At 52.0% G+C, this 22,173-nt stretch overlaps 1 long non-coding RNA gene across 1 annotated transcript; it reads right to left on the reverse strand.

Annotated features, from left to right (window-relative positions):
* Window positions 1-115: 115 nt before the first annotated feature.
* LOC142602688 (uncharacterized) lies at window positions 116-17,351 on the reverse strand. The gene is made up of 4 exons (XR_012836451.1): window positions 17,043-17,351; window positions 6,389-6,699; window positions 3,085-3,249; window positions 116-145 (listed from the first exon to the last, which is right to left on the reverse strand). It is a non-coding gene; the product is annotated as an uncharacterized LOC142602688 (long non-coding RNA).
* Window positions 17,352-22,173: the final 4,822 nt, after the last annotated feature.

Here is a 22,173-nt window from a genome sequence, read left to right on the forward strand (position 1 = left end):
GGCGATGCCTGTATCATCGAAAACAGCAGGTAGAACCAGTCTGCCCAACCTCGCCCCATCCTTCCACCCCAGCACTGCAGTTATTCCCCTGCAAAGAGGGCAGCTGGCAGTGCCTTTGACTCATCATTTCCCAACTGTCATTTTCCTCAAAAGAGAGAAAAAAAAAATTTGGACATTTCTTCCCCCCCCCCTCTAAAAAGGGAAAAGAAAGGGAAGGAGAACTGCAGGTGTGGGAAGGCAAAAAAAAGGAGGAAAGTTAGGGTGAAAAATCAAAAGCTTCAGCAGTTCTAATGGCAGTAGAAGTAGTTCTGCCCAACGTTTGCAAGCTCCTGTTTGACTTTTTATCATATGCTACAGGATAGTGAGAGCCAAGGAGTGCTCCTAACCTCCAGGACAACAAGAGCAGTTGGCAAGAAGCAGTCTCACCCAAAAAACCCCCTGCCTTCCAGATCGAAGCTGCCTCGCACCAGCAGCAGAGCTGAGGGCAGAGGTGGTTTCCTGCGATGCTCAGAGGGGGTCACAGCACGACAATGGGGACCCTCCTGGGGACAACCTGCAGTGACAGGAGCCATGAGAGGCTGATGGCACCGTTTGCCATGGTGTGTACTGTGACCCTGGACCCAATTGCAGCTCTGTTTGTCCTGGCTGCACCAAAAGACACATGCATTCATTAACCGAGGGCCGGCGCGGGTGGTGGGTCACTGGCCACCACAGCCAGTCTCCATGCAGCTGCTCTCAACCCTCCCGCTGGTAGCGGCAGCAAAGCAGAGGGTGAAAAATACTCCAATTTTGACCCCTTTGCTGCATGTGAAGGCTCCCTAAGAGAGCGGCTGGAGGGATGCTTGGCACAGACCCTGGCTGTGAGGCTGGGCAGCTGCTTGCCCACGCGCTTCAGCTGGGCCAGGCTCTGCAAGGCTGGATACAGCGCGACACCCGCAGCAAGAGCCAAATGCTTCCCCAAGGAGCATTTCAGCTGAAACAGTTGGGAAGAGGAAGATCCCTCAGCATACAGAAGGGGAATAAGCCCCAGTGCAGCGCCTCGATGGCAGCAACAGCCTGGGGCCAGCCCGGGCACCGTGCGGGCCAGGAGCAGCCTTTGGCCTCGCGGAGGGCACGTCCTCTGATCTCTGCCAGAGCATGCCACCCGGCACGACCGCAGAGTGGCAGCTGGGCTCCCAGCTCCGTTGGCAGCCAGAGATGAACCGAACTTGCCGGAGGCGCCGCTGGCCCAGCTGGGGAGCAGCGGGGTCCCGCGCCCCATGGGCGCCTGCGATTCCTGTGCGGTCGGGGATCCTCCTCTCCTCCCGCATCCCTCCGGCTCCGCTCAGCTCTTTGATGTGCAGCTACATTGTTCAACCATCTTTGAAGTGTGAAATGAGAAACACCCTGTGCGGGAGGCTGGGCAGAGCCCTCTGGAGCAGCCAGCAGCGCTGCACAGCCACGGTTGGTTGGGGGACAATAAATCCACAGCTGGAGCTACATAAAGTAAGGCAATAAACAAGAGCGTTCACCTCGCATTTGCTCTGCACTAATTGCATCGGAGCGCTTCTCAGGCCAGCTCTTGTTTTTCTTGACTGTGGCTAAAGATACATTTTTCATTTGCTTTTCCACACCCCTCTTTCCCATTTTTGTTTGCAAGTAAAATCCTTCCAGGAAAGGGCTGCAGGACCGTTCCCATTAGATTCAGGATTGATGGATGGAGCGCCCCAGGGGAGGCTAATGCCTTGCGATGGGGGAGCAAATGTAACAGCATCTCTTTGGTCTCCTTAACCCTCCTGTCGGCCCTGAAAATTGGCTTTGCTGTTCCCTAGGGACCTGTTCCGATCTGCAGCCTTTCAGCAGAGGTGGGAGCCCTGAGGCCACCGCTCACCCTCAGCTTCATGGCTCAGCACAGTCACCTTCCCAGGCAAGGACAAACAAACCAAAAAACTCAACATGCCTCCCATGAAATCTTTTTTAGGTACAGCAGTTGCAACAGGATAACACATCTTACTGCACCTACCTCAATGACACCTCTCCCCTAAACCCTTCCCTTCCACACTACCACCCAGCCTTGGAGCTTGGTGTCCTGCAGACCTCCAGTCCATCTCCATGCCCTCTCTGAGATTCATCCTCAGGCAGAGCCCGCCTCTCTCTCTGTCCTCACTCATTTTTCATCCTGCCCATGTGCTATTTTTTAGTGGTGCTGTCTGGATGCAGGCAGGATCCTTAGAGCACCCAGAAACTGCTGAGAGCATCAGGCAAAACCTCATGGGAAGCCACAGCCACCCTCGTTGCCGCCTAAACTGCTCAAAGGTACCTGGCACTCAGGATATCACACAGGATTGTCCTTTTCTTGGGCAATCACCTGGCACAGAGGCACCCAAGTGTTTACCCAGCTTCTGCTCTGTTCCAAGCCTTACATAACCCAGCAGGCAGGAGCGGAGGCCCACAAGGACACGTGTGTCAAATGCCTTCACTGCAACCCAGGTGAAGTGCTGCTCCGGCTGGGGACAGGCAGCTCTTGCCATACAGAGGGCTGCTGCCATGCTTACAGCAATTGCTGCGGCTCGCCTGGGGCCAGAGGTGTTACGGGCACAGACAACCCATGGGATCTGCTCCCCATGTGGGAATCGTCCCAAGGGTTACTCTTCGCTCAAGAAAACCCCTTCCTCCTAGCTGCTTCTCCTACCCCTGCCCTGACCGTATTTTGGCAGGGACCTCCCCAGGGAAAGGGCTGTCCTCCAACGCAAGTGTGCAAGCCTTGCTTGGAGCCCCAAGTCTTGGTGAGGTCCCAGGCTGGGACTGCAAGTATTGAGCTGTTTTTCTGCTCACCCCCACTGGAGAAGGAACAAACACAGCCTTTGTTCAGCGAACAGGACACCAGCAGCTCAAGTCTCAGCACAAAACTGCTCCGGGTGACCGCACCTGCCTGGAACAGGTTTTGTGGATTTAACAGTCACATAATTCCTGCTAATTAACCATGCTTTTCCTTTTGTCCTCGGGAGAGATACCCAGCAGAAGGTATCTGGTTTAACCACCCTGGAGCAGGAAGGCAGCAACTACCCCCAGAGCAAACCTCCATGGCCACGTGCACATACTCACCTCATGCCTTCCCGTCCTGGTGGCATGAATCAGTTGAGTTGCAAGTTGCCATCCACGGGTTCAACCACTGCATTTCGCTCAGGTGGTTCATGGAAAGGCAAGGATCCCCTCCTTGCTTCAGTGGAGAAATTTGCCAGAGGTTTAGGACGTTCAGTGGGATGAAGGCTGCAAAAGAAGGAAGACTAATCAAGCCCAGCACCTCCAGTGCTGCATTTCCACGTGGGCAGCTCTCGTCCCATCTCTTCCAGCAGAGATCACAAGACCCAGGCTGCAGGCTGGTGCAAACCCAGAGTTTGCAAGCCCTCCCCACGACACTGCTGATTGCCAAGGGCTAGGAGGATGAGGTGGTGCTCAGGAGCCAGAGGAGATGGGCAAGCTGAACATCTTCAACGCTAGCCCGGCTGCTTCCTCCAAGGTAGAGCAAAATGTCCAGCCAGGTCCTCATGCTTGTCCCTCCCAGGGCACAGCACAAGCTCCCTTTTCACAGCAGGGAGTCAAATTGCCTCATTATGGTTTTAGGGCTGCTAATTGCCAGTTACAAGAAACCCACCTGAAGCAGACAATGTCCTTTCTCTCTTCTGCTCCAGCCCTGAGGACGTGCTCAGGGGATGGTCTCTGGGTGCAGAAGCCCGACTCCACAGCACGCACCCAAGCTACAGGCGGAGATTATTTACTGATTTCTCCTCCCTGTGCACAAATTTGTTGCGGATGCAGTCACTTGTGAGGCATGCCAAGGGAGAAGTCATGCAAACCCTTCTAGAAGCATCCAGCTCGCAGCAGCCCATCCACGGGGTGGGAAGGAGAGCAGAGGGATGCGGGAGGGATTGTGTCCAAGTTCCACCTGCAGCCTGGTAAGAGATCAAGTGCCAAGGTTGGGAAGGCTAGAGGGGTGTTCTCCACTCCAAGAGCTCCTGACCCAGCTGGTGAAAATCCTCTGCAGCCCCAAGAGCTGCTTGGAGCAGGAGCCAGGGAAAGGAGGCTCCCTTAAAAGCCAACCCACAAGTCTTAATCTCTGCTCACCAGGTAATTAAAGCTTTGTTTGCAGATGATTTTGTACTAGAAGGGAGGCAAGAGCTTCAAACCATAGAAAATAGCTCTGGGGAGAGACAGCCCTGGAGCCCCGGCTTTCAGGGGGCTAAGCTGTTAAAGAGGAATATCAGCTTTCTTTACAATGGAGATTTCTAGCCTTTATGCCTATTGTGAAGAAAAAAAGAAAAACAAACCTGGAAAAATTTGACCCTCTTATGCCTTAAAGAAAAGCCTAAAGTTCATCTCTAGCTCCCTCCTGTGCCTCTTGTATCCCGGCTGCTCTAACCCTGGCTTGGATAAAGCTTTACTAAGCACTATCCTACTGTCACTATAGGAATATTTATAGTTCCCAATCATATACTGGAATTATTTAACACACTTATAAAGCAGAATGCATCCAGATGCTTAAATGGGCAATGGCATCACACACATGATCCAGCTTGTCTGATTTCTGTGCCAGGCAACCCAGGAGAAACTCTGAATCAACAGGTGAAATCCCGCTGCCTTTTCCATTCAAAGTCCAGATCTATCACACAAAAGCCCACCTTGCGTCCCGGTTTTCGTATCCACACTTGCATTCCAGCTGGCCCTGCCCTTTCAGGATGCTAAATCGCCGCTGCCCCAGGGAAGGCAGCCTGAGGGAGCTGCGGCAGCCTGAATGGCTCACCTACGTTTTATTTGCCCTGTAGGTTGCTTTCTGCACACTGTATTTCGTCACGTACCCTTGCAACTCTGTGAGCTGTTTTACTTATTTATATATTTTATAACTTGCCCATATCGCACATTCAAAAGCAATATCCCTACTGCTAAGATGTCTTTATGCCTGTATTATTTATTCTGCTCACCTTTGCACCCACAACCCATCTATACATCCCAAGCCCTATTCCCAGACACCCTAGCAATCGGGTTAGCTTTGAAGTGAAAGCACCGAATTCCTCATGTTGCAAAGCGAAAGGCTTGGATCAGCAACACGTGCAACACAGCTCCCTTGTTCTTCAGGACCCGCACTTCAACACAGCTACATACTTCTGCCCTCTTTTTCTCCACTGCCCATCTACTGAGTAGGGGCTGGCAGCTTTTGGGTGGAGAGGACTGGTGGCTGTCACTTCTCCCTGTGTGCCTCCCCGCAACCAGACTCCTGTCTCCTCCATGCACCCGTAAGCCCCTTGCAGCGTAGGAAGCTGGAGGAAAACATCTCCACGTGGAAAATCATCGCTGAGGCTGTTCCTCCATGGCTTGCTGCCCCAAGAGCTTCCCCGTACCCAGAAGGATGAGCGGTTCTCTTGGCTAATCGGTGGGACTGATTTCCTTCCATGCCAGTGCCCTTTCCCATTGTCTTCTTGCCATTGCCTTGCCTGTTACACAAAGCTTGCAGAAATGACCTCAGAACAGTTTCTGGTCTTTTTGCTGTAGGGATATTGCTAAATCATATTATTCTTGCTGTCATGCTAGAAAAAAAAAATTATCCACTTCAGTACAACCATTAACCATAAATTAGCGCTCAGTTGCACAGACAATCTGGAACAGGGGGATCTGATCTTCTGCTACCAGTCAATAAATCTCTCCAAGTGTGCAGGGAGCAGACAGTAAAGTGAGCAATCACTCATTTCTTCTCCTGTAACTATTTTTAAATACCCCAGCAAACAAGATTGCAAAGAATATTTCCCCCATTTTTTCTGTACCATCCGTTTCTGTTCACAGCCAATGTCTCCTGCCCTTGGATTTCCCTGGATCACCAGCCTGGGAGACAGAGCCAGGCACTTAAGAAGCCCTGATGGATGCAGCCCTAAGATATTTGGGTACCTGGGGCAGAAAAGCCCCCAGTCTCATAGCAGGCTGCTCCTGGCCCAAACCCTGCCTGCTGGGCACATGTAATGCTATGCCTGGGACCCAGTTTGCGCTGGGACTCACTGGGCTGCTGCAGCATCTCCTGCTCCTGAAGCTGCTCTCTTCCCAGCAAATCCTTTATAATGCTGCAGACTCTTTATAATCTCTGGCTCCTCAGCAGCTGGCCAAAAAAAGAGGAAAAGTCCCCTTCTAAATCCTCTCACGACATTACAAGACATTGCTCACGCTGCTTACTCGGAGCACTTGGCTCTCCCACGGAACCTGCTGCCCCCAGCCCTGCAGTCAGCACCATGCAAGCTGGCTACGTGACACCATTATCTGCACCCGCAAGGTGAAGGGCCTGTCCTCTGCAGGGGTTTTACGGAGCCAATGGAAGATGTTGCCTCTAAGGCTGAGTTCATTTGCATTAAGTTATCAATGAACTTACCTGATGAATTTTTAAGACTCCAAAAGAGCCTGGAACCCTCCAAAAGCAGTGCAGATGTTGCCCTTCATGGGTTGCTCTTCTCACGCTGCCTCTGCCTGGGTCGGTCCAGGGACATGTAATGGGACAGCAGGGTCTGCTGGCTGCTTTCCAGGTCAGTACGGCTCTTTGCTGGGTCTGCAGACGTTCAGGCTCAGCCAGGACAGCGCTGGAGCACACAGCCCACCCTAGCAAGAGCCTTCAAAGTGCCATTCAGCCTGAATTTAGTCAAAATCCCAGCTTACTTCCCATGGCTTAGGGAGGTATCCTATCCCCTGAGAAGAAAGAAAAAAAAAAAAACCAACCCCAAACTCAGTTGGAATGGTGTCAGAACTAGACCTTCCCTACCCAAAATTCAATGCAGACAAAAGCTTGGGAAAATGCTCAGGAAGGGGGAGGGTATGAGCTTAAATGGAGCTCCTGGGCCCCTGGCAGTGGATTTGGGGAGTGTGTTTCCCAGGTGAGACTGCTTGGGGCAATTAAAGACCATTAGTGCCCTCAGGGCCTAGACACTCAGGCTGATGAGGTCAGTGCCTCCCTTAGGCTTAACCATGGTGAGGGTTAAACAGCAGGGGAGAAGCATTTTGGTGAAATTTGGAATTAGGCCAGCTCCTGTCCAAAATGGCCAAGATGCAGCAAGAGATGCTTACGGCAGGGAGGGTTAACAGCCCCAGACTGTTTTCACTGTGGATGGGCCAGGTCTCTGCCCCCCAGCTCCAGGCTCCCATGGAGCCAGGGCATGCCCGGGTTCCTCACTGCCCACAGCCATGATGCTGAGTGAGCTCAGACCTGTGGGGTCCAGACTACAGGGAAACCCAGCAGCTCCACCCCACGCACAGCCTGGGCACCAAACACGGGTGGGTGGAAAGTACAGTGAGCATAAACCAACCTTCCTGCCTGCCTGCCTTCGAGCACCCAGCTCCACGGTCCAGGTACCACCTCCTCCAACACCCGCAACCGGACCCACGCCGGTACATCAGCACCCCCCCCGCAACCCACGCGGGGAGATGTGATGGTACCTAACCAGACCCGATTTGCTCTTCAGCCTGCCCCTCGCTCCGGGGCTCGACCGGGCGGGGACCGGCGGCATGGCGGCAGCCGCGGGCGCTCAGCTCCCTCTGCGGGCCGTGGAGGGGCTGCTCCGGGTGTTAATGAACCTGCCCACGGATCAGCACGGAGCTGCCGTCCCTGGGCTTGTGCCGAGGCGGGAGGACCGGGATGAGCCACCCCACCCCCCGCTCCCACACTGGCTGCGCACCTGAACCCATCACCCCATAAACTGGGGGGTGACCCCATATCCCCCTGGGTGACAGTATCACCGCGATCCCACCATCTTCACAGAAACAGAGGAGTGAAAGAGCTAAGATGTAAGCCCCCGTTTAAGCACGGCGATGCTCTTTGTAATTAAACTGCTGGTGCTGCTTTGTCTGCTGTTAAAAGCAGCCTGTGCAGAACTCGCAGCCCTGGCTCGGAGCAGTCCTCCAGCTTGCGTGCCACCCCCAGGGCTGGGAAGCTGCTCCATCAGCCACTTCCCCTTACCTGCTCCCCTCTCGCTGCCTGGGCCTTCAAACACCAACCCACTCACGCTGGCAGTGCTCCGGCTCGTGCATCGGGGACGCAGCACGGCAGCTGCTCCGCTGCACGTTGTCCGCTCCCCACCCAGAAAACTCCTTCTCCTAAAGGTCGGGTCCTCACCTCCGAAAGATGATGGTGGCTCTGGCCAGTGGCTTATTGCTCCCTCTTTGTAATATGATCAATGCAGGTTGTAAAACCGCTCTTTCCAACTGCACATCCTTGTACAGTATCTCCATCCCACCCCAGGGAAAAAAACCAGCTCCCCATCAGCTCAAGCTGCCTGTAAAGTCCTGAGTTTTTGCTCCAGAAGAGGGTTTCCCTTTCCCTTGCATCAGGCTATGATTTTGCAGCCCTGGTGAGCCACTGACTGCGTTGCCAGCCTCAGCCTCTCCCAGAGAATATTTGGGTGCATCAGCAAGGACTGCCACAGTGCCTGTCACCTGGGGACGGAGGGACAGAGGGACAAAGGGACGGCACTGCCCCGCCAGCCCTCACCCTCGGGGCTGCTTGGATGCGCACCAGCTCCAAGGCGGGGTAAGAAATCTCAAAGAGATGTTTCTGGGCTGATTAAAGTTAATTAGCTCAAATGATGCCTCTGAAGGGAAATGTTTCTTATTTCGGTTCCTGCTGACTTGGGCCCAAGCCTGGTTTTCATAAGGCCGGTAACTGCAAACAGATAGGGCCCTTTCATTGGAAACAGGCAGTGCAGGATATAATTAAAGAAGTATGCACTGGCATCTCAAAGAACCGTTTTCAATTACTGCTATTTCAAGAGGATTAAGGGGAAATATTTTAAACACGACCACTGCAAAAATAGATTTTGTTTGTCATTAGCTTTGAAATAATATTTGACTTAAGGGCTGAAATTTCCATATGCCAGGTTTGCCTCTGGCGACACTTTGCCCAAGGGCCGGGAAGAGGGTGATTCATAGCGGCATGGGAGCTGGGAGCAGAGCTCCCTACGTACGGTCCTATTTCCATATGGGAAATACCCCCCTTTTCCCTTGGCCAGTTTTCTCTCTGTGCCAGCCTGGATACAATGCACCTGGCAGCCTCAGACGTGAGGAACACACCGCATAGGACTTCTTTGGTTACCGGACTGCATCTGGGCTGCTCTGGGGACACATTGCTGCTGCCTTCAGATGGGAATGCCCTTCCACGGAGGGAGCGATGGCTCCCTTGATCCATGTGCTTTCCTCGGCCAGGCCAGCTGTACCTCTGACCCTTGCGATTTGCTGCTGTATCGCTGCACAGCACGAGCCCGTGGGTGTGAATTTGGGCCGGTCTGTTCTGCCGGTGGCCACACAGGTGCCCTGGAAGATGCCATTTTTGCCATAGTCACCACAATAGTAAGAGGATGCTGCCTCCAGCCTCCCTGCATCTCTGCCTCTCCCAGCTCAGGCTGTACCTGAAAGGGGATAAAACTGGAGCTAATCACAGGACTGAAGCAGCATCCGTGACCCTCACCTGGGAAACCTTCTCTGGGCCGCAGGTGTAGAGCTTCTGCACAAGACTAGAAACTGAGCCAGAAAGGGTAAAAGACAGGTTTGCTCTGTTTTCCCTCCCCACCTTTCCCAATATGTGGACAGCACACAGCCCGGGGTGTATGAAACCCATGGTCATGTGGGGCAGAAGTGAGCGGCAGTCACACTGTAAGCACTGTAACGTACCCAGGTAGGAATGAGGACCACCACACCCAACCACAGACACCTCAGTGCCAGCATTTGAACATCTTCTGAGATACCTATCATAAGACAGACAATCAGGAGAAGTCAGTTACTATCCATATGAAAGACTCATACCTGCAGGTTCAACACCTCATTATCAAGCAACCCGAGTTCAATGAGGGTCTCCAAGCTTCGTTTAGCATGTGCACGTTCATCTTCCCTTTGCAGGGCTTGACTTCCCAGAGGTTGTTTCTCACAGCACCTGGGACAGTCAGGCTCCTGGCTCCCCAGGGGCTCCTAAAAGCCTGTGTGAAATCAACAGCATGGGAAGGGCCCAGCCACACAGCGGTGAGAAGGGCTCTCCACTGACATTTGCCCAAATAGCTTATGAGGCTCCAGGAACCCAAACACTGGTCCTAGCAAGATCATGAGAAATCATTTCTCTGCGCTATTTACAGCAACCAAGGACATATTTTTCCTTTCGGAAACACCACAAGGAGGATGTTTCTCATGGCTGTTATGAAAGAGGGGTCCACTTTAGGGAATAGCATTGGTTGGACTGTGCAAGCTTGGGGCAGCAAGGCAACACATCAAAGAGAGCCAAGGACACCAAAAACGGAGTTTGGCCACTTCCATGTCAAAGTGCAGGGCTGTTGGCACCAGCTCAGACTCTTGTACGCAAGAGGAGTGCCTGCAGAGATGTCTAACGAGCAGAGGCACCAAAAGATGGCTCCTCTCCATGTGCATGGGCCAGAGGCATTTCCAAATGCGTGGCTGCTGGGTCCAGGGCACACATGACAATTTCCCCATCCCACAAAGAGACCGATGGGCAATGAAAAGGCTGTAGGCGGTGGGCTTCCTACTGTGCTGATGGAGCTACATAACCCAAAGGATTACCCAAAGTGCTTCATATCTCCAGAGCTGAAAGCTTCAGGCAGCGTGAGAGGCTCAGAGGGCTCCATCTCGGCCACAAAGCCTCCAAACACACTGCAAGAACTAGTGGAAGAGAGAAAATAGCACACCAAACCAGAGTGGGTCAAATAAGCCTAGACCCATGGAGATTTCACACTGTTAGCAGCTCTTGGGCGGCTGTTGGGCTAAAAGCACCTGGGAGGAAGCCACCAGCCCCGGGGACCAGGAGATGCACCTTCTGCTGTGAGCTTAGAGCAAAAGCATAGCTGCAAACACCTGCAAAAACAACGTCACCCAGAAGCCAGACAGCAGGGAGAGGAGGGCATATGTAGGCGGGCGTTCGTCTAGAGGAAAGAAAAATGACAGGTCAAGCAAAGAGCAGCATGGGCAGAAGGCTGAAGAAATGCCTCCTTTCCATGTGCAGTATTCCAGTCCCTGTAAAATCCAAGTGGATTTCGTCATTAGTGCAATCAATTCTCCTGTAGGAAATCCAGCATCTTCTCATGGAGCCCCCGATACCACTTCCATGGATTTCAGGTCAGCCCTGTGCCCATGCCGACAGGCAGCACAGCCCAGAGAAGGTCACAGAGCAGGATGGCAGCCAGCCTCCTACACACACGTTCCCCCTACACCCCCACGCTGCTGGGCACCACCCCACACCACGGGTTACTCCTGACCACTGGTTTCCAGCACAGCAACAAGCTTCAGATGGTGGCTCTATGGTTTCCATTTCTGCTGCCCCCTCCCAGGTGTGCAAGGTCATGGCTCCACCTCTGTCCCCATCTCCATCCTCATCTCCATCCTCAACCTCCCCAAAGAGCTGCTGTTCAACCTTTTTCCTCCCGGCTCTCCCATGCATCTCCAGCCATTCCCAGTGCCCCCATCCAGCCTTTTGCCATCCCTCCCGGGGCAAGGCAGAGCTGGGGCTGCAAGACCGGCCTCGAGCACCCCAGGTCCACACACAGGCACTGGCCCACGAGCCTGCATCAAATCCCAGGGGGTCATCCACTGGCAGAGGAGGAGAGGACACGGCTGGGCAGGAGATGCACTACCCTCCCTCACCCCCACCCACCGTCCTCCCCTCTCGCACCGCAGCCACTCCGGCCCCTCTACATCACGTCCAGGCATCGATCAGCCGGTGGATGTGCACCGTACGATCCCTGGCATGGGCCCGAGTCAGTCCTGGTGCTGGCCAACCATTTATAAGACCACAAAGCATCACCGCGATCCCTGTCGGCACCGATTCCTCCCACCACGGGGCTGGGTGGCCTCTCTCAAGACTCCTGTGAGCCCTCCAGGAAATATCCCGTGGAGAACAAAATTAGATGTCAAAGAGCAGAAGGATTTCAGCTCTGGCTGAGCTCTGGCAGGTCCCCAAAGCTGGGAAGGAGAAAAGTGTTATGAAAACACTTATCAGAAGGCGGTGAGAAATTAGATGTAGGTCACTTGAACTCCAGCCCTGAGGAAAGGGGTCAAGCCCACAGAGTAAAGCCCAGCTGGATGGGAAGAAGCCAGCAGAGTTTTTTTGGAGGAGGAACTGCTTGGTTTGCTAATTTGATGACATTGCCTAGGCTGAGTTTTTCCTCCACTTGCGAATACAAGTCTGGACCCACTCATTTGCTCCCCCTCGATGGGGATGGCGGTACCTCACCTGCCGACACCACGGAGGGGCTCATACCTATGTGTGATGCTCAGATTTTGGGCACGGGCCACCCTGCTGGCAGCACTATCCGGTGGTTTTATTAGATGAAGCGCAGGAGCTGCTTGCCTATAGGGTGCAAACAGGTTGGGCATTAATGACATGGTCCAGCCTCGTAGACTGGGACTGTAGGTCTGGTCTAAGCAAGCGGCAGTATGACATGAATCTCCTTTTCACACATATTTTTGTGATTGTGGAGTGGTTTTCTGACTGCTATTTGAAAGCCTTTCACAGATGCTAAACTTCCACTTTCAAAAGCAATTGATTTTTTGAGCACATTGTCTCAAAGGGACTTTATATCCCAAGAGAAACTTCCTTTTGAAAACAGTCTCCTAAAGCTCTTGGGGCACTTGCAAGATGTTTTGCTTTTATATTACAATTTTTAGAGACCCTTTAAAGGAGGATGTGGGGCAATGGATGGGAACCCATGAATAAATTATCAGCAGTCCTTGTGTTCATTTTTTTCCTTAGAAAAAAGTCCTTTTTCACTTTCAAGCATTTATAGTGGCTGCAGGCACCAACAGTGCTCACAAAATGTTTCCATTACCTGGTCCTGCATATTTTGGACTTGCTGCTGCATGGGATTAACTGATGGGTTGACCTCCTGAGCTCCTCCAACAATTTTGCAAATGTTTGAGAGAACCATAGCATCGCTGGAGATGAAAGAGAAGTATTCGTCCATTTTGATAGCTTGCATGTGTGAGCGCTCACTTAGAAATCGTGGCCTTTTGGGGATGGGATAGTCTGACTCCTAATAGGATGCTGCTTTCTACCCCGAGTCATCCTGAGGGAGCGTTTGGTCTGGTCCTGAACACAGCCCTGGAGACTCTCCAAAGACAGCATCTCCTTGCGCATCCCCCAGGAGGTTGCTCCATCCAGGTCCCTGCAGTGCCGATTGGCAGGCAAGTTCATTCTCCCTCTACTTCCAGCTCCGGCTTACCCTGGAAAGACCGGCATCCTTGCGTGAGCTACTTCTCGGGAGATTTATAGCTCAGCTCGGCGGCCATACGCAGTTCAGAGTTTACATAAACGCTGGGCACGGTCCCAGCGCTGGGTGCTGACTCAGGCACCCGCCCGTGCAATGCTCCCACGTCACCGGTGCAAACGGGCCTCGCACAGCAACCGTGCTGACATTTCACGCTGTCATGGACTGTAACAGTCACTGGAGCGGCCAAATCACAGGGCTTCACGTCCTGGAGAGAAGGGGTTTTAAATCTTCCCCTCCTCAGCCCTTGACCTCAAGCGAATGCAACGTAATTGGGTTGTCCTACTTGGCGATACGTTTGATTCATTTTCCTGTGGGGAGATCTCTCCAGTCGGTTGCACAAAGAGGCTCCGCGGTCCTGGCTCAGTTTCCAGCGCCTGCCGAAGGACCGGCTCCCGAGAGCCCCCGCTGCAGCCTGCCAGGCACCACCGGCCCCCGGCACACCGTCACGGGTGATGGTGGGTCAAAAGGCTGGTGCAGAATAATGGCCGCACCTGCGCTTCGGGGGGGGGGGGAAAGAAAATTCTCCACTGCAAGAAAAAGCAAAAAGTGTGAGAAGCGAGGGAGACTCCCAAGATGAGGGAGAAAGGCACCCTTGCTGCAGCTGCTGGAGGAGAGGGTAATGGGAACAAGATGCTGTAAATCCTCTCCGTTATGGAGATGCCTGCTGCAGCTACGTGGGTGGATTCCTGATTTCCAGCCTGGCCACTGCTGTTATGGACCATGCTCAAGATGGGGATTCATTTGCAGCCTGGGATGCTAAAATATGGCACAGAAAGGTGCTTTTTTGTTTTCTTACCTAAGATGTCAAAAAGCTCCATTATTTCTTAGCCGTGATGGTACATGATATTTAATTTTGTACCTCACTGTGGGTTTTTGGAGCTGCCCAGTTCTCATAAGCCATCCCTGTGCATCTGTATCTCTATTCCCCTCCTAGGAAACTTCCCTCTCTTTCCTAAGAAATGGAAACTGCAAATGCCATAGCACCATCTGGCTGCAGCAGAGAAATGATCCTTTCTGCAGCAATTAGGCTGATGCCCCAACGCCTCACCCTGCATCGGAGCAGACCCTCCCATATCTGCTCTTCCCAGCTGTATCTCCATTCCTGGAAAATCAAGGCACAGCCAAAAGCCTTAGACCTGTTTATGACTTGTACAAACAGCTGCTCAGAAAACATCTCCTCTGTGCTGCTCCTCACATGCTTCTTGCCTGCATTTTAATAAGCTAATGTTTGGGAATAGTTAAGTAGCTGTCTTGAGTTGTTTAACTCGATAGCCACAGATATTTCACTGAACCGATGCGGGATTTATGTCTCAATAATGCAATAATGTTTGGTAAGCATCGCGGTTTCGGGGAGATTTATGTCCCATCAGCAATCTGAGAGGGATTTGTAGGGCCCATCAGAGATAGGGTTACAGGAGGTGCCGTCTGAGAGACACCAAGAGCCCTGTGTCTTGCTTCTTGCAGGCAATTCCTTGGAGAAGCCAAGCCCTGGAGCATCGTAGCCTGCTGACATATTGCCCCGCTAACGGTTTTCATTAATAAAACTGAACACAAGGGCTAAGGGAGCTGCCTGGTGATGGAAAGCATTTTGCAACATGATTCCCTTCTTCCAGCTCTGGGACAGGTGAGGAAGGGCAGTGGGGAACCCACCACAACCCAGCACCCAGGAGGGCGGCTGTGCTCATCACCTAGCTCGTGTGCTCTTCAGGAAGATGCCGGTGGTGACCGTGCTGCTGCCCTCCAAAGGGTCACAACCAGCCATCGGTGAGAGGCTGGAGCAGGGATGAAGCCCGGGAGGCAGCAGTGGGGCTATGGGACATCAGCTTCCAAGACATGGAGAAGGACCACATCTCCCAGTTACACTCCAAATCAAACATTTCACAACAGTGGCATTTAAGTGCAAACCGTACGAGTGAGGGACAAGCTGCATTACAATCATAAACTCAGTGTTGCAGGTGGCTTTCCAGAGCAGTCCTAGTACGACAGATCCCCTGTGCCTGGACTTTCCCAGGGGATGCTGGCTAGGAAACAAGTTCTCATCTCCAGCAAGGTCAGGAGATCTTTCTTTCTGCTGGGATAGCCTACTTACTGTTTTTTGATTGCAAGAGATTTGACTGGTGTCTTTGTAATTTCCATCAGGGGTTTCCTGCTAGAAATCAAGCCAAAGAAATCCTTGAAAGTAGAAGGGAGGGGGTGAAGGAAAACATTTTTCCTTTGTTTAGGAGAGCTGGCAAAGTCTGTGTAAACTTCTCAAAGCACAGTAGACCTGCGAGAGGCTCAGTTGCACCCCAGGACATGAGCTCTGGAGCATCACTTTTCCTTGAGTCCCAACAGCCGGTGCACTTCAAGACAAATTTATTTGGTCTGAAATTGTTCCCTCCTGGTTTCAGCCTAGACATACATCATCAGCAAGATTCATATGACTAAAATAACTGTAATAAAGTGATTTATTTTGCAAGAAGCAGGTGCTGGAGGGAGAAACAAGGCTCCAGAGCAGATCATTGGAACTGCTGAGCTGAATGATCACAATACTGTGAGCTGCATCATCTTTACTTTCCAGCTCTCATGGTGACAGAATAAAACAGGTCAGGTTTGGTGAGAATTAAACTAACTTTAGATGTTGTTTCACTCCTGGCAGTTATTAGGACAAGCTCAGTCTTCCACAAGCAAAGACATAACAAAGCTGTCCCATAACAAAGCTGTGTCTGGCACTACCATGACTTGTTCAGCCTCATCAAGAGGAGAGCAGGACATGCTTTGGCTGCTCCGTTCAGCAGCCCTTTGGCTTGAGGGTAGCATTTACTAATTGCAGAATTGTCCAGATATCCTTCAACTAGAGCCTCCCCTGAGCTGCCAGATCTCAGCTGGGAGGAAAGAAACCCATTGTATGGTTGGATACCTCCATGCAACATCAGGGTGGATACGTCCAGTCCTGAGATGCTGAGAGATGAGTAAAGCAATTTACACCTCCTAGGAATGACCAAAAAAAAAAATATATGAAAGGGTATCAAAGTTAAAAATCTCCTTCCTTGCTGGCCAGTTTTTGATCAACTGCTCTGAGCAGACTCTGGCACCAGAATGACCCGGCGCTCCCCGGGTTAGCAAGGTGGCACACCACACTTTGAAACGCGGTTCCTTCCAGCTCATGGCTTTTGTTGTTAATGTGGGAATTGCTATTAATCACCAAGTGTACGTGTCCCTGTTACTCATTCATAACGAGACACTGACAACCGTGCTGCCATCCCAGCCAGCACGCCAGCTTCTTCAAGCAGTGTTTGGTTAATGACCCATACCTTGAAGGTATCCCAGGAAAAACAAGCATAGACAGAGTCACCCAGTGTCAAATAAACCATGAATGTTAGATTTCATTTAAACAGCGACCTTTGAATACATAAGAATTTTGGAGGGAGTTTTTGCATTTTCAGTCTTCTCTTGAAAGATTTTGGATTTGTTAGTTCAGTGTATTTTTTGGCCAGGAAAAACATTTTTATTTTTTTTAAACAAGTCACTCCAACTATTTTTTTTTTTTTTCTAAAAACCCCAACAACCTAGGAAAGGCGAGCAAAAAAACATGGAGAGAATGCAGCTTTTCAGCCACACTAACACAAACTCACCCTTCCTCCCTCCCAGAAAATGACCATTTGGGGCAAAAGTCCCATTGCACCAGTGGGGCGCAGGGACAGCAGGGCTCATCCCAGCTCTCTCTGATGGGATCCCCCTGCCCTTGCATAGTCCCAGCATCCATACCCACTCACCTCATCCCCCCCCAGGACCTACCTCCACTCCATCCCTTTCTCTTTCTTTTCCCTTCTTGCTTTTGCTGCCCCAGTGGACCTGTGAGCATGATGAAGAGGGCATGTAGGGTGGCCAGATGAGACAGCAGAGCCTGGACCCTCGGAGAGCAACCACAGGCGTATCAGTGCTGTCAGGTCCAAGTTGGAGGCAATGTCACAGCTCTGTTGCAGGTCCATGCGCAAACCGTCCCCCACGCAGTAACACGAGGAGCTTGGCGTGCCTGCGCTCTGCTGTAAACACACTGCTGAGAGATGCCCACACCTTGGTCAAGGTCCCGCCAGGGCTCCTCCAGGCAGGATGAGAGCCTGCAGGAAAGGAGATATGCAAACCAAACTGAACAAATCAAATCTCACCACTGCTGTCCTGATTCTTGCACCTACAGCTGTAACTCAAGAAAATATCTGCAGGTATTAATGCAGCACACGCAACGCATTCTCCAAACATGCATTTTTTGGCACAAGCGCCATTGTATGTTTCTTCCTGGTGGTTTCAATAAATCCAACGCACACACCTGTTAGCCTGAGGTTACACACATGCAGCAATGCCATCTCCTCAAAGGAAAGCTGTTGAATGGGACCCACCTTTGCACGCACAGCTTCCTCAGGGTGTGCATGTGTGTGAGGGGGGTATGCACACGTGTGCGTGTGGCTGTGTGGGCGCATTCACGCTTAGACGCTCCCTGTGACGTCAGCCCCCCGCAGTGGGACAGCAGGGGCTGAAGATTGACCACAGCAACGAAAGCTCTGCCAGGGCTCCAATCCAGTGGAAGGAGAGCAAACGTCCTGGCACCATTAGTGGTCTATGATGTGTTTTTTTAATTAGGAAAATAGTAACTTTGCTGACTTTCCTATTCTAATCCTGTCCCATTCTCAGTAACGGCTCTTATTGTAATAAACAGCCATTAGCCTTTGAGTCTGGGCTACGATGCTGTTGATGGGAAATATTTTGTTTCATAACAGCGGCTGCAGCCAGCAGTGCACATGAGAACATTTTTTCAGGAACATGGAAGATGCTATTTTTAACTGTTCTCCCCCATATTTATGGTGCTTGGAGAAAAGATGCGCCAGTTTAAACACGTTGCAACAATATGTACCATTTAACTCCATCCATGCCATGGAGAGAGGGTGTGCAGAAGTCCCAGTCTGGTGGCTGCGTGGTGGGATGACCATGCTCATTGTAGGCTGGTTTCCTCACCGTCCACCCATCTACAGCTTTACAGCACCCATCACCAAGACCATCAGGACATGACACCCAGCCCAAACACACACCTTTTGGTGCTGGCTCTGGACCAGCAGTGGGGCAAGAGCAGGGTCTGGCTGTGCCAAGCACTGCAGATATCCGGAGAGGGACATGAAAGCCTGGGCAGAGCAAGAGGTGGCTGGTGAGGATGGTCACCAGGTGGGTGCAAGTTGCTCAGGTGTCACCCAATGCATTCCTCCCTTTGCTGGCATCCTCAGGGTCCTTCCCCTCAAGCGGGGAGCAGACCCCATGCCCACTGTCTTTGCCACCTTACCTCCTTCGGGATTATAAAGCCCTGTGGCTCCCCTTCCTTAGCACAGCACAGATCCACCGAAAATCCAAACCTGCTGAGGCTGGAAAGGCTCAATGTGAGGCTCCAGGTACATCTAAGAGCTCCCAAGTGGGGCACCAGAGACTTTGCAAACCCAACAGCATAAATGCAGACAGAAACAGCATTTATGTGCTTAGTCGGTTGAAATCACGTTCCTCCGTGTCCAACAAAAATACATTCTTAATAGTCATGGAGCTAAGTGGAGTCACCCAGAGTTATGATTTCCTTTCAGCAGATATTTCATCTTTGGGCTGTCACTTTCACTCAGGCCATGATTAAAACAATAAACCTCAGAGAAGCCACCCTGCTCCCCGTCAACAGCTGCTTCTCCTCCACACACTGCAATGGGAGCCATTCATCACCAAAAAAGAAGGAGGGAAAATTAAAGACAGATTATTATTATTTATTATTCAAAGCTGCCATGTTTGGCCAGCAAGCTCTCCTTGGTAAAGCAAAGGTGGCCACAGCTGCCCTCCTGCAGATGTTGATATAGGAGGGAGAAGTCACCCTATGGTGTAAGGGATGTATTACTGCTGCACGCGCTCAACACCTCTAGGACCTTCATCTCTCTTCTCGTGCAACAGGTAGGTCATTGTATTGGAAGAATTCCCCTTATTTACCTCTGGAAACCTTCCTGGACATTTGCATTCCATCAGTGAAACCCCACCTTGACAAAGAGCTTGCAAAGGGAAAAAGTGTCGAGTATCATGCATTGCCAAAATAACCAGTAAGTGCATCACCGTAACTCCCAGCCCCAGTCCCTGTGATCTTCAGCAGCCTGTTCTCCTGGGCTTCTGCTCTTCCTGCCCTTTGTCTCAACCTGGATGGCACTGTGGGGGTCACAGGGCCTTAAATGAGCTGGGTGATGGGGAAGGAACAGGCACCCAGGCTCTGGGTCCTCTGAACCTGCAACTTGGTTTTGTCTGTGCATACAACTATTGTAGAGATGACTGGCCAGGTCCAGCCACCCAGGCTGACTGCAGGGCTCATTGCACAATTGGAGGAGACACTTAGAGCTAGCCCATGGCAGAGATGTTAGAGAAAACAGCCTACATCCTACCAAGTTCAGGACATGAAGGATCCCGCTTGGACATTTCACTTGGGCCACAAAGACAGGCGTTGCAGAAATGCAACAGTTTTCTTGGAGTTTGTTTTCCAAAGGCTCAACATGTTCCATCTCAGCAAGGCTGGAAAAATCTATCCAGTCAGCGCTCCTGCCATGCCTGCACATATTTGCATTTTCCTTACAGTATTTTTAGAGATTTCCACTCCTTGGCCTGATTTGGGATGAAGTCAAATATGTGAAATCTTGGAAGCTGCCACAGGAAAAGAAACACCATTTTTCAACCAGCTTTAGATACAGCCTTCGACCGTGGCGATAAATCTTCTGCCAGCCTGGAGAGCCGCACTCGCCTCCCAGATAAGGGCCTAACATGGTCCAGAAGGTCTTTGTCCCCTGGCCAGCCCAGGCACATGCTACCGTCCCACCCCTCCCAGGATGGGCTGAAGCTTCCCACAAGAGGCTGCTTCTCTGATGGGAGGCAACAACAAGAGAGAGCTCCCTGGCTCCTTGTCCCATCCAGCCCTTCCCAGCCAGAAGAGTGGAGAGCTCGGCTATCTCCCCATGCTTTGTCAGCTTTCCTCCAAGACAGCCCCATTCCCCAAGGGTCCTGTATCTGAAAGACTCACATATTGTTGCTGAGGCAGGGGAGGAAATACTGGGGCTGGCTTAGAAGAAGCTCAGTTCCCAGCTCTACAGAAGGCCTGGCCTCAGCTCAAGCCACCTCGACCCACACATCTGCTAAAGACACCACAGCACAGCTCCTCCCCCAGAAACTGTTTCTACCTGCACCACTAAAACAGCCAGCATGGTTTCGTTGGGTGCAGTTCCACAGGCAAAGCACCTGCTGTGGGAGTCATCTCCTTCCACTGTGGCATGGATCTGGTTTGTCCTCCTGGTCAAACACATGCCTTTCTGGTCCACACCAAGCAGCGCTTCCCAGGCAGGATGGCTCTTCACCTGAGCTCGCTCTCCTGTGGAGGAGAGCTCACCACCTCCTCTGCTCATTGGGGTTGGCCATGGAGGAGCACTCATCTCCTTTGCACAGCTTTTTGGGCAGGTGGGACCGGTCTCACCACCCAGCCCTGGGTAGCCTGACCACCAAAACAAGGTGCTTTGTGGTGTCCCAAGATATGTTTATAGCCTGGCTAATTTTAGCACCTCCTATTTGCAAGGAGGGCTCCACCCAGCCCTGCGCTGAAACTACCTCTGGGCTGGAAAACAGCAGCTGTAAGACAACATCTGGCATCGCTTGGACAGGCAGAGGCAGGAAGCAAAGGAAAACAGCATCTGTCCAAGGCTGCTGAGGGACTGCAGCTAGACAGAGAGCAGAATTTGGCCAAGACATTGGAAAGAGTAACTCTAATCTTAAAAACGTTATTAAAAAAAGGATGAGACATTATAAGATGCCGGTTGCCATTTGTCATCCTTCAGCCTGCTGTTAACTCCCACCACGCCTCTCCCAGCCATGCTGAGGAGATGTCAACCCCTCCTGCCCCAAAATCATTTGGGCTTCATCTTCACAACCAGAGGCTCAGGGCCCCATCCCAGCGTTGCCCCCAGAACTCCAGCACTTGGGCTGGGAGGCTGCAGGGGAGCACAGGGCAAGGTCCATCCATCTCCTGGCCCTACCTTGAGAGGGGACAATCCCTTACTTTCCAACTTCACTTAAAAATCAACAGGTGGCTCTTAAGTGATGCAACAACCTTGCTGGGGTTCCCCCCCACCCGGGGCACTCTGGTCCCATCAGCCCCACAGATGCCCTCCTGCCCCACAGCAGGCACCACAGGGTGTGGAAGAGGGTTTGGGCACAGCGTCTTCCCCTTTCCCACCAGGGCAGAGGAGATACGGAGGGCAAGACTATGGGCTAGCCTCCAGCTTCAACAAAACACAACCTCCCCCAAACCTCAGCGCCAACTCCAACCCTCTGCAAGGCTGGAAAAGTTATGCTCCCACTTCTCACAGCTCTCCAACCCCTCTGTACCAGCTTCCCAGTCCCACCACCCCATCCAACTCTACTGCAGGGGGGGGTTAGGCAACGCAGGTTTTCCAGTGGGTCAGGAAGCCCTCGTCTGAGTTTAGGGTTACCTTTGGGCAGGGATTTTTTTTGTTAGAACCCAGAGCAGCTGGACACAGCTTCATCTGCCCTGCAACTCTCAGTCATCTCCCAGCCATGGAATCAGGAAGAAAACCCTCCACAGGGATCACCAGGATGTCTCTCTGGGATGGGTGAGGAGTCTGGCAGACAGCCACAAGGATTAGTTGCACCACTTTAAAATACTCCTGGAAGCAGCAAGGGGTGCTGCACGGGAAGCCAAGAGGGTGAAGGGCCCCCACAGCTTCACCTGGCAGCCCTGGATCCTTCCAGCACACTGCAAAGGGCAAGCTCAAAGCTGTGCCAAAGCTTGGGGAGGCCACCCCATGCTGTTTCTGCCATAGCTTTTATTATCCCTGCTGGGAAATTCAGGCCAAACTGGGAGCTG

The sequence above is a fragment of the Balearica regulorum genome, chromosome 8 (genome assembly GCF_011004875.1).
Source record: "Balearica regulorum gibbericeps isolate bBalReg1 chromosome 8, bBalReg1.pri, whole genome shotgun sequence".
NCBI lineage: Eukaryota > Metazoa > Chordata > Aves > Gruiformes > Gruidae > Balearica > Balearica regulorum.